The 12,759-nt window shown below is 36.4% G+C and overlaps 1 protein-coding gene and 1 pseudogene across 7 annotated transcripts in view; both read left to right on the top strand.

Moving 5' to 3' along the window:
• LRRC4C (leucine rich repeat containing 4C) overlaps nt 1–12,759 on the top strand; it is a 1,246,033-nt gene that overhangs the window by 668,634 nt on the left and 564,640 nt on the right. The window lies entirely within an intron of this gene.
• Nucleotides 1–12,759, top strand: part of LOC311593772 (ran-specific GTPase-activating protein-like) — a 39,334-nt pseudogene that overhangs the window by 638 nt on the left and 25,937 nt on the right. The window contains exon 2 of the transcript in view: nt 7–138. The product of the transcript in view is annotated as a ran-specific GTPase-activating protein-like (transcript). The remainder of the gene's footprint in view (nt 1–6; nt 139–12,759) is intronic.

Here is a 12,759-nt window from a genome sequence, read left to right as displayed (position 1 = left end):
TGGCAGTGTGGCCTTCATGCTTGTAGGCTGCCTCACACCTGTGCTTTCTTCCCCAGTGGGGTGAGCAGCAAGGGCTGCAGCAGCTGCAGCTCCATGCTGGCTGAGGACCAGCCCTCCTCAGCCATGGCATGTTCCTTAGTAGGCTGAGGCATTGCTCTCATAAGGCTTCCAAACATGTTTCCACAACCTCTCTAGTTTTACCACTCCACCATGCCTGGCTATGATCCACCATCTTTCCTTCCAATTTTATTAGACTGGTTTTTAAAGTATCTTCCACTAAGTAAGCCCTACCTTTTTTTTTTTTTTTAAAGTTGTTAAGGAGATACTGTGGGCTCTTCAGATTCTGCAGATTCCTCAGCTGCTGTGTCTGTCCTCAGAGCCTGCAAGGTTGTCTCGGGGCTTTGGAGCTATTCCCCGGTCCACTGCTAATTGTATTCTTAGTAAAAGAACAATAATTAGATAAATATATGGAACATAACAATGCAGTGGCCAGAAAATTAGCTGATATAAAAATAATTTTCTCTAGCACTTTTTTTGGTATGTGCAAATGTCTGTGCATGTGCATGTGTGTTTGGATGTATGTGTGTTGTAGGTCATGTTGCGTACATTTGTGTACATATTGCGTATTGGGTGTATAAGCTGTCCGATAATCTTTGAAGCAAGATCTCTCTCAGGGCCCTGGAGCATAGAACGGTTAGCTGGTGAGTTCTGGAAATCTGTCTGCTGATACTTCCACAGAATTTGACCACACTCAGCTTTTATGCACTTTAGTGACTGAACTATCTTCAGTGCCCCTCTTATATATTCATTATTTTTTAAAGCATAAAAATAAATAACATTTATATTTTTAAAAGTTCAACTTCACTAATTATCAAGGATGGGCAAATTAAACCCACATTTAACTATTACCTAACACTTGTAATGGTGGTGTTTTTCAATGAGACAGTAACATGTCTTTTATGACCATGTAGGAAAAAAAGGTACCAGTATGCTGTAAATACTTACATATTGGAATAGCTATTATGGGAAATAACATATTGATCCAAATATTATTCCTACAGCTACTACATGATTCAACAAGCCCACTTCTGTATACATATCCAAGTGAAGGAAAAAATCAATATTTTGGGCAGTTATATGTATTCCATTGTACTTCGGTTCTCACAGCAGAATTCATAGTAGTCAGTATACGACATGAACCCATAGGACAGCATTGACTTTTAAAGAAGGAAGTATTTGTCTTTTGTATATTGGAGAGCAAGGCAAACTGAGATTAGTCACAAACAAAAAAAAGGCAAGTACTAGAATTTCTCAATTGTAGCCACTACATAAAAATGAGTAGTATGCTGGTTTCTAGGGTTGGAGTTGAGAGTAATGAGTGCTGGTTCAAGGGAATAAGGCTCCAGTTTTAAAGAGGGAATACATTTTTGAGATCTGCTGCACAGTGTGACTCCAGTTTAAAATAGTGAATTCTGTGCCATACTGTAAATATTAAAATCTGTTGTATTTTCCTGTATATTCCTGTATATACACAGTATCACAAGTATGCTGGAAGAAAAATGTGTTAATTAGATTTATTGCTGTGTTCATTTTATACATATATCAAACCATCACATGGCAAAAGTTTACCTTCAGTTGTACAGTATATCTAGAAATGATACCTGTGTTTGATGGCTAATCTTGGTCCTCAACTTATTTACATTTCAAAGTAACTTAAATCCAAGCAGACGGTTATATCTTTGAGAGAATTTTCTCTGTTGGATTATATGAGGTGGGAGACAGATGATTAATCTAGGTCATTTGACATCAGCAGATCCGTACTAATTCAGCCCACAAAAAAGGACAGGAAGAAAGAAGCCTTTGCACTTTGCCTGCTTGCCCACACTATCACTGGCAAGTTCATATATTCTGTACCTTTTCTGGTGTTAGAAACTACTTCTTCAGCACTTCAGTGTGGACTAGAAACTAGCAATTGTCTAGGACTTACCTGGAACTCCAGCACCAGACAGAGACTGTTGAGACATTCAGGCTATGAACTGAGCAGCTACCAAATCCTTGGCCTTTCCATCAAGGGACCACTCGGTTTAGAAGCATAGCTATTACTCATAGTAAGGAGAAAATTTTGAATTACATATTCAACTACAGTTACTAAGACTATCTTCTGATGGTATAAGAGGGTCAGCAGAGGAAGGAAAGCTTTACCATATGCCTTGAAAGACTTTGGGGAAATCACCAATCAGATTTACCTTAGGGTAAGTCATACGGATTTGGTTAAGGTTGTCTGTAATGCTATTATTATATTCTATATTGTATATGATATAGAGTATGTGATTATATTGTACTATGTATTTATATATGATTACACAGGTTATGGCATATAATATATAATTATATATAACAGAATGCTGTTATAATAATATATTATATTATTTTAAAGAATATGCTCACACATTTTTGTGAACTGAAAACTGCTAATGCTAGACATCAGAACATCTAAGGCCTTTTGTGTCTTAGCATGCTTGGAGGTCTCACATGATGAAGGAAGATTCCTCCATACATGTACTCGGGTTTTTGTGCTTTGCCTTCTCCCTTCAAAGGATACGCAGTCTCTTAGCTTATGTAACACTCTCTGAAATTCTCCCAACAACAGTCTAGAATTCAGGAAGGGAATTACTGAGAAATCCAGGTTACATTAAGAAATGTGTCTTGCCCAGTTGGAGTACAGAGAAGAGATAAATGGACATCGCAAAAGAAACCACATATATGATCATTCTTATAAAGAGTTCATCAAGAGTATCAACAAAATCTCTGATGGGGAGTTCTTAAAACAGCTAAAATCCCTGGAAATTAATAGAAGAGCCTTAGAATTTTGAATCAGAGCACTACCATCATCGTCAAACAAACATTCTCCCTTTGAGAGATAGCTGTTGACCTTCTATTGGCAGTAGTAAAAATTGAACACTTGACAATGGCCCACAAGTTATCATGGCTAATGAGTTTCCCAAAGTGAACTGGGTATTATCTGATCCAAAAGGACATGTAGTAGGATGAGCGTGGCAGCAGCACACTGTCATGTGGAAAGGGTATATAAGTGGTTGGGCTTAAGCATGTCCTGAGTGCCTAAACATGTTACATGAAGAAGTTGCTCAAACATCTATGGTTTCTACTTCTATAACAATGCATCTCCTTCCATGCATGTACCAATAGATTTATGGAGTGTGTCTTAATATCAGTTGACTGAGGAAGAGAGGATTAGCAAGTGGTCTACTGATAGTTCTGCATATTATGAAGGTACCACCAAGAAGTGGCCAGCTGTGGCATTGCAACCTCTTTCTAGGACAAGTCTGAAAGACACCAGTGAAGGGGTATCTTCACAAAAAGCACAACTTATAGCAAAATACACAGGTACACAGTTTTCTTGGAAAGAGCAGTGGCTAGGTATGAAATTGTTCACTCTTTCAAGGGGCAGACTTATAATTACTAATCTTGGTTGTCGACTTGACTCTATACAGAATTAACTTAAACTGAAGCAGCTACAAACACCTGCGACAGATACATTTCCCTTGGATTATTTAAGGTGGTAGATCTGCTCTAAATCTGGATCATTGGAAGTCAGAATAAGCACCCTAAATATAGACTACACCTTCTGGTGGCAGCCCACATAAAACGACTTGGGAGAAGGAAGGCCTTGCCCTCACTATCACAGGCAAGTTCATATATGTCATACAGTTGCCAGTTTTAGAATCCATTTTTTTTTTTTAGATTCTGGTGTGGATTGGAAACTGGCAGATCTTTCCTAAAATTTCACTGGGAATATAGCACCAGATTAGAACTGCTGAGATATCCAGCGTGGTGGACTGAACAACTACGCTATCCTTGGCACTTCCATTAAGTGGTAGCCATTGTTGGAGAACTTGGAACACAATCTTAAGCTACTCCAATGAATCTACCCTCCTCCCACCTCCTGTGTGTGTGTGTGTGTGTGTGTGTGTGTGTGTATGTGTGTGTGTGATTCTATCATTACTATTTCTTTAGAGAACCCTATCTGACACAGAGAGAAGGAAATATACATATAATAAAAACATGAACAAAAATTATAGTAGAAGTGTTGAAAGGTTTGTTACAAGTTTCTGATAAGGATAAGTGTAAGACAAATACCAGTTAATGTCAACTCAGCACTCAAGAAACCACACATCATTGACTTACTGGTTACTGGTTGCCTAATAATTTTCCTTGGTTCTGTATTCTCAAATAGTTTGTCTCTGGGAAGTATTGTGACTTGTATTTCCTATATATAAACCTCAGAAACTGTTTTATCCATGTTCTTTGCTCGGGTTTGTCCTTTTCTGAAAGATGATCGAAACCAGGTGTTTTAAATACTGACTATTTTGACTTTTATGGTGTTATTTCTAACTAGGCCTGTCATATATTTCTCACAATAATTATATACTCAAACTCTTCCCTAACTTAATTTTTTAAAATTATGTAGGAGTCAGGTTTGGTATCTTTAGTTTTCTAAAATTCTTTTCCAATGGCTGAAAAGATACTAAAATATATGTTCTTCATTGTTAAGTATAGCTGCATTTTATTATTTCAAATTTTATAGTTTCATATAAGCACTAGCATCTAAATTACTTTCGCCTCCTCCCTCTGAGTGCTTCAATATCACCGACCCCCTCTCAGATTCATGGCCTCTTACAATTTATTTATTATTTTAATATGTATATGACAATCACAAAATAAAATATCTGTAAATAAACTGAATAAAGAAAGTAAATTATTTTTACATGGAATGTTTTAAATCTCTGTAGAAAGAAATTGAGGAAGAGACAAGATGCAAAGATGACACATGCTCATGGACTGGTAGAACTGCTCATGGCAAAATGACCCTACCAAAAAAAGTGATTCATAGATTACATGCAATGACAATCAAAAGGCCTCCAATATTCTTTATAGAAATAGAAAAAATACTAAAATAAATATGGCTCCACAAAAGACTCTGGAAAACTATTGTAATCCTTAACAAAAATGGAAGTGCTAAGGGATTATCTTTCAACATTTCCAAACCCAGCATGGATTCTGGCACAGAAATAAACAAGTAAACAAGTAGAACAAAATAGAAACTACAAAGAAGAGTCCATATTACTGAAGTCATCTGATATTTCCCAAAGATTATAAAGTATACACAAAAGTGTATATACAAAAAGTATACACTGAAGTAAGAACATTGCTTTCATCAACTGATGCTGAGGAAAAATATGAATTTATTCTTGCTAATTCACTTGGGTTAACGACTTGGTGTATTGAGGACAAGAAAGGAGGAGAAAGGATTTTAATGTTATAATTACTAGAAGTAGAAAAGCAAAATGACTCATTGGGTAAAGATGCTTATTGCTAAGCTTGATAATGTGAGTCCATGCCTGGGATTCACATAGTAGAGGGAGAGAACTGATTTCTTCAACCTGTCCTATAACCTACACATGTGACATGTGAACCTTAACAAATGTTTCTCTCTCTTTCTCTCTTTCTCTCTCTCTTTCTCTCTCTCTCTCTCTCTCTCTCTCTCTCTCTCTCTCTCTCTCTCTCTCCCTCTTTCTCTCTCTCCTCTCTCCCTCCCTCCCTCCTTCCTTCCCTCCTCTCTCTCAACACACACATACACACACACACACACACACACACACACACACACACACACTTATACACAGACACACACAACATGATAACAACAACAAAACATAACTGAAATTAACATGGCTGCTCTGCCTTGGACAACCCGTAAAGAGACATATCTCTGGGAAAGGCTAATGTTCCCTCTCCAGTCAAGAGTTGCCTGTAGTTCTTTATTTAGAGGTGAAATCATGTGAAATTCCCTCCACCCTTTAACATTATGGTGTCCACTGATATTGCCATTGTTTCTACTTGTTTATACACCATACTTCCTATTGCTCTGGCTCTTCCAATGTTTCCACTCCCCTTTCCAGATATTCCCTGTGCTATGTGGTTTAGATGCTAGGGCTTGGTTCCCATGTTACATTGCTCTTATATTGTATCAGTTGTCTTTATCTGGTCTACATTTGTGTGGGGACTTCATAGGAATTTGAGGGAGGGTAACCAGTTTTGAAAATTAAAAAAGAAATGAAATGATAAAGGCTGAGGATGAAGTCTAAATGTCAGTGTTTGATTAGTCAACACAAACTTATGAGTTCATACCCTAGTACTGAAAACATAAATGGACATCTTTAATAAATATTATTTAAGTACAAACATGGTAAGCATTTCATGATAAAAATAACAGCTATGGTTACAATTTAAACCCAAATGAATAATTTGTCAACATTTACCACCGATATTATATTTAGCAAGTTAGTAACATCCCTCCAAAAATTCAACTAGAAGACAGGATCAAAGTTATTAAATGTATCCTAGAGAGTTAACTGGAATTAGAGTGCATTGATGGGACTAACTCTTCAACAAGTGGTCAAATACCCCCATAAACCCCCATGATTGTAGAAAAAAACAAAATAGTATGAACTCAAGTGATAATCTTAGGCCAACATGCCAGTGTTTTAATGTCTCTTAAGTTTTCATACTGTTAATTGAGGACAAATTTTGTGATTGAGATGGTAAAGTCATCATGATGAAAATGATGGTGACTGTGAAAATTACAGTGATGATAGTAATAATGATGGTGCTGGTGTGGACCTAGACCACCAATAGCACATTAATGAGATCTTGTCCTTTACTCTGTGTAACATCTATCTCTTACTGTGATATATATATGGACATGGAATCTCCCACAGAGCTTAGATTCAGCATGCCAAGTAAACAAAGTCAATAGCAAGTTGAGCTTGTATTTAGTGTCACTTTAACTTGGAGAGACAGAAACTGAATCAGAAAAGCAAATAGCAAAAAATGAACTGCAGACCATCATTCAGTGAGGAAAAAACCTGCAGGGACTGCACTGAAAATTTTGGCAGACATTTGTGTTTCAGAGGCCAATATTTACCCATTGGGAGATCATCCTGCAATTGTGCCTCTGTGAGTAAGCTGCAACTTGAGGGTGGCTGGAAAATAAAACAAAACAAACACTTTTCCTTTATCAGATGTACCAGATACATACTTTTAAAAATAATTCTGTTAAGTGCACAGTATTATTGACCCTAAATGACCTTTACTAGGGGTTTAAGAATATTTTAATTATATTTTTATTTGTGTAATATACTATTATATTCTGATAATTTTTTTGATTCCCTCTTGTCTCTTCTTCCATCAAACACTCTCATATACTCCTTCTTCTTCTTTTTTATTTTTTTTTTTTGCTAATTCATGGCCTATTTTTTATTAATTGCTGTTAAATATCTATGTTATTGGTAGTAATTTATGGGCTTTTAGCTTTGTCAAGGGGTGTGGTCCTGCTGAGCTTTCCCACTTTCTTATTAAGATCTCCACTGAGAGTGACATATTCATGTAAACACCTTTCATATATATGTAGGAATATATATATACACACATATATAAGTACAACATATCAGTCTGTATAAATATTACTTGTATGTATGTTTTTAAGGGTGAACTTTGGTATTTGAAAACCAGTTGGTTAGATATTCAATTATAGAATTACATGTTGAAAATGAGCACTGAAGCCTTTTTTGTTGTTGTTATATTTCCCTATTTTTGCTTTTTCATTCAAAGAGGTTTCCAAGATAAAAGATCAGTTGCTGGAGTTTTCACTAACCTTTTTAATAAAGGATCCTCACAAGCAACTTATACTGTCGATTATTGAGTGTACTTTTAAACAGAAAGTTCAGAACTATGAAATTGTGTTTTCTCTTATTTGTTTCCTCAAAAAAATAGAGGAAAAAGGAAGGGAGAAAGGATGTGATGAATAGAGGGAAAAGTGGGGGAATCTGTTTGCTTTTATGAAATGAGCTACAAATAAGATGTAATTTTCTTCGAAAAATGATTGCACACAAGGCTTCTATCTACAGCATGTTCAAGCTGGAGATTGTGCTTTGTTGTTTTCAGTTGTAAGCAATACTTCCTTTTGTTCCTTTTCTCTTTCTTTATGTTTTCTTCTTATTAGCATATATTCTTCAGAAAAAAATAATGGGCTTGAATCATCACAATATTTTCATATATATTTATACCATGTAGTATTGTCATCCTTATCCTCATCTTCCATTATCTTTTCCTGTCTATTTGCCATCCCACTAAGTCCTTTTATCTCTTCTTCTTCTTTCCCAACAACCTCCATTTTACACACACACACACACACACACAGAGAGAGAGAGAGAGAGAGAGAGAGAGAGAGAGAGAGAGAGAGAGAGAGAGAGAGAGAAAGGAGGTAAAATAACAGAAGAGAGGAAAGGAAAGGAGGGAGGTCATATGATCCTACAATTTTGGGATGGTAACAAAGAAAGAAACCAACACTGTGAGCCACAAACAACCTCCTTGTTTAGAAAATTAGCTTTACTTCCATTGTATAATTAAGGAAAGTCCAGTTCAAAGGAGTCATTCTCAAATTGCTATGCTTTATTTAAAAATGAGGTCCAGTAATTCCTTGACTTGATTTGCTCAGAAATCAATGCCTCACTCCATCCTCTTTAGTATTTCAGTTTCACCATTGGTGGTTGAGAATGAGGATAAACATAACGTCAAAGAAATAACAGTAAAGGTATAATAGGAGAGGAACATGATGGCCAGGAGGATCCCAATGGCTGGTAGTTTTAAAGCGTCCACAAAGTAGTATTGTTAACTTTAAAGAGATCATGAAGTAAGACCCATTCGAGAAAACATCTGTCTTTGGATATTGACAGTAAGCCTGTAAATTCCTGGGTGACAGATTGAACATAGGCCCTTAAGTGCAAGTTTGGGAAAGAATCACTGTAGTCTTCCATGTTCTGCAAAGCAGGTATAGAAATGAATGCTTGGAGCTCAGGCACTATATAGAATCTGAGCCTGAGGACACATTTATTAGCAAAGGAAATGTATCACAGAGTGTCTGGGCTGAAGTTCGTTGTTTTTGTTCTTCTCCAGGAAATTGGAAAGGAGGACATGAAATAATCTCTTTCTGCCATGAGATGCCATGAGTTAACTGCTCTTTTGTTTTCTATAGTGCTTAGTTTTATTTTAAACTAATGAATCTATGAAACATTAACAATGCCATTAGATACTACAACATGCATTAGCTTGCACCAAAATACACTCATTAGACTAAAATATTCTGTAAACTTACTTAGATGTAATTGAACACCAATTTTCAAAATCATTTTTAAAATTACTAATTATTATATGCATATGATTACTATATATGATATAGTAACAAGTAAAAATACATAAAAGAACTTTCTGTACCTGCTGATGTGCATACTTATTAGAATCAGGAACTGCTTGCAATACTCAAAGGTATGTGCTATGAAGCTTCTGTATATACAAAAAATATACATATATTCATACCCTTTAATCTCACCAGAGTTCAGTCATCTCATTCACAGTTCTTAGAGTGACCTATTTGAGAAGTAGTGTGTCAATTTTCCTTTTGCTTGTCTGGTGAGCTCAATTAATTAAGAACCCAACCAGCACTCTCTAAGGATACTAGTTATTTTTTAACCATACATGTTATGTGGCCACAAGGAATCACCAAGAGAAACTGCAGCTAACTAGAGAAGTTTGGGCAAGAGTTAAATAACATCAGACTCCGTGAAATTCTGGCCATCATTCCAGTTAGTCTTTGCAATTGCACATAGGCACATATAGTCATGTATAAACTGTCATAGGCTGGATGATTTAAAGAAATTCTTGCTCATTTCAGTTTGAGGTTGATGGGTCCAAAGCATATCCATGGTTGGGTGTGGGTCGGCATATGAAGTTGCACATAGCAAGGGTAGGCAGGAACTAATAAACAACCTTCATTGTATTACTTTTAAATGAATCTTGGTCCCAGAAGGATAACTACACCCACATGATCCCAAAATGGCTATCTCTCAATACTACAGTGTTAGAGTGTGTTAGCGATTGGATACTAACATAAACTCTGAGGGAGACAGACAATCACTACATAATACTGACTAAACAAATACCATTCTTTTTATATATTTCTAAGTCGTACCTTTAGGATTTATATAAAAATCTAGGCATGGTGGCTCATGTCTTTCATCCCAGCACTAGAGAGGCAGAGGCAGAAGAATCTCTGTGAGTCTGAGGCCTGTCTTGTCTACATAGAGTTCCTCGATAGCTAGAACTACATAGAGAGACCCTATTTCAAAACAAATCCAAAACCACAGAGACCATATCTCAAACCAAAGCCAAAATAACACAACAATACAAGAAAAACAGAAAGCAAGCGCGCAAACAAACAACAACAACAAAACCAAAATCCTTGTAAAAGCCTGGTTTGGTAGTTAGTTTAGGTCTTCAATCTGAAGCAGTATTTGGGAGGCTAAGGTAAGAGAATTGCAATGACGTTAAGGCAACCATGACTTCTGGAGGGTTAAAATAATCTCTTTTGAGGGCAACAAGCCATTATTTTGTGACTGTAACCAGAGAAAAATGTGATCCTTTCTATGCAGTCACATAACTTCTTCTTCCAATTAATCACCAAATCCCATTAATGGTTTCCACGTGAAGCTTTCAAGTAGCAGAGGGTGCAGATATGAGCGCGTTCATTTCATTTCAACTGAAATGAATGCATTGCATCACTTGAGAGTTCACTGGCAAAAACGTAATTATGCTGCTTTGCCCACGAATAGCACCTATACATCACAGCAGTATACATCACATAGATTTTATCTTATGAATTAAACATAGGGCTTATCTTTCATGATTAAGAGATCATTTGGAAGGAAATATGGACAAAATTAATACTATAGTATTCTAAGGTATCTCACAGTTGAGACAAAAATGATCATTTATTTAACCATAAGCAAAAGTTCTTTCAGTTACCTGGAAGATGAGGATACAGTGACTCCTTGTCTCCTAGGACCCTCTGCCACACCCTCTGTGTCCTGTTTGATTCTCAGATTTATGAAGTCATGTTTCTATTGACCTTTTAGTCAGTCTATTTTGCAGCTACCAATATGTATGAAGCTTTATTTCTTAAATAACCAAGAAGCAAAGATCAATTTCATTAATTTTCAAATATTTCCAGAAGATAATAATGAGTAATCAAAAGGAATCCTACTAGAGTGGTTTTAATTTAGTCATTCTTTGATTTCCTTCATAGCTTTGAAAGTCAGAAGGATTCATGGTCCTTTCTGACTGTTTGAAGTTGATATTCTAAAAATGACATAAAGGAAAGATATCTGTTTTTGAACAGGCCAAATGGAGGTTATCCTTATGATTGCAACACAATGGAGAGAGTCTGGCCAGGTTTTGTAATTCAGATACATAATCTTTTATAGGATCAGGATATAAAAATAGCTTTGCAGTTAATTAGGGGATTAGATATAAAAGGATGTCTAATAAGAGGGAGCAGTAGGTAGAAGAAATACATTCTAGGGATAGATACACGGTGCAGTAAGGCAACCATGGCTGACAGAAGTTAATATCATGTTTCACTGAAATGTGGAGTTCTCAGCATAGGGACATGATGTATGTCTGAGTTGACTGCTAAGGCAATTGCCCTGGTCTGAATATTGCACACTGTAAACACAGCTTGATTAGTTAAACTTGTATCACTAATGCAGTGAATTACCATTTACTAATTAAAAATATGTATTAATGACAACTTTAGAAGAAAAGGTAGTCTTTGAGACTGGGACCCACCCTAAGAATCAAAAATGACTATAAGTAGATTAGAGTGTAGAAAGAGCAGGACTGAAAGCAGTGGCAGGCTTTCAGAAGAACAAATTACCTGCTTCCCAGTTGGTGGTAGACCCTTCACAAGTGGGTGGAATTAAGGCTGATCACGAATCTAAACGTAACCTTAACCATCAGCTTCCATAGCACAGTTTTCAGTGACTCAAGAAAGGATCTTAAAGACCAGAGAGTATCCATGAAACTCTACCACTGACACGACTGATTGTGTTTTAAAACGAGGCAGTGAATCCCAGAGGAGGATCTATAAGTATGGTGTTTCACTCCAAATATTCCTTTATAATTCTCTCTGAGTTGTGCAGCAGTATGGAAGCATGGTGTTGCTTAGATAAACATGACCTCACTCGCTGTAATTACTGTCCCTAGTCCTAGAGGATCCTCAGAAGTAGGATTTTCACCAAACTAACAAAATTTTGACTTCTCTTATGGACAGCTGGAATTAGCCTACTCATCTCCAGCCTCTTGGGAACACGGCATTCCTGCCATGAAAGCAGGTAGCTATAACACCAAGATCTATTGGGAACAAAAGTTTACTTGAACAAATACTAAAATTATTACAGTCACTTTTCTAAAGGGAACCACTTTTTATTTCAGTTGACTTTAACTATTTTCTGTTCAGAAGGATTGACCTTTCTCCTTTTCCCATAGAACACTAGAATTAAAAATATTTATGGTTTACAGTAATGCATTCACTTCCATGGCAAATGCTGCCAATTGGTGTTTTTCTCCTCTATTTCAGAAGATGATTACATGTTCACAATTTACAAGGTATTGTACACATTTCAGTGGGGAATTGTAGGCCTTTATCTTTTGACAGCAAGAAGGAATTACTGCCCTTTTTTAAATAGCCTTCCTATTTTGTCCAAATAAATGATTCATGTTGGAGACTTCATGATGTCTTTTGTTGGTTTCTGTGAATTTCAATGCAAGCAGTCAAAAGGGAAA

The sequence above is a fragment of the Acomys minous genome, assembly GCF_964271855.1.
Source record: "Acomys minous genome assembly, chromosome: 3".
Classification (NCBI taxonomy): Eukaryota; Metazoa; Chordata; class Mammalia; order Rodentia; family Muridae; genus Acomys; species Acomys minous.
Note: the sequence above shows the minus strand (reverse complement) of the source record. Positions and strands in the feature narration are given on the sequence as shown.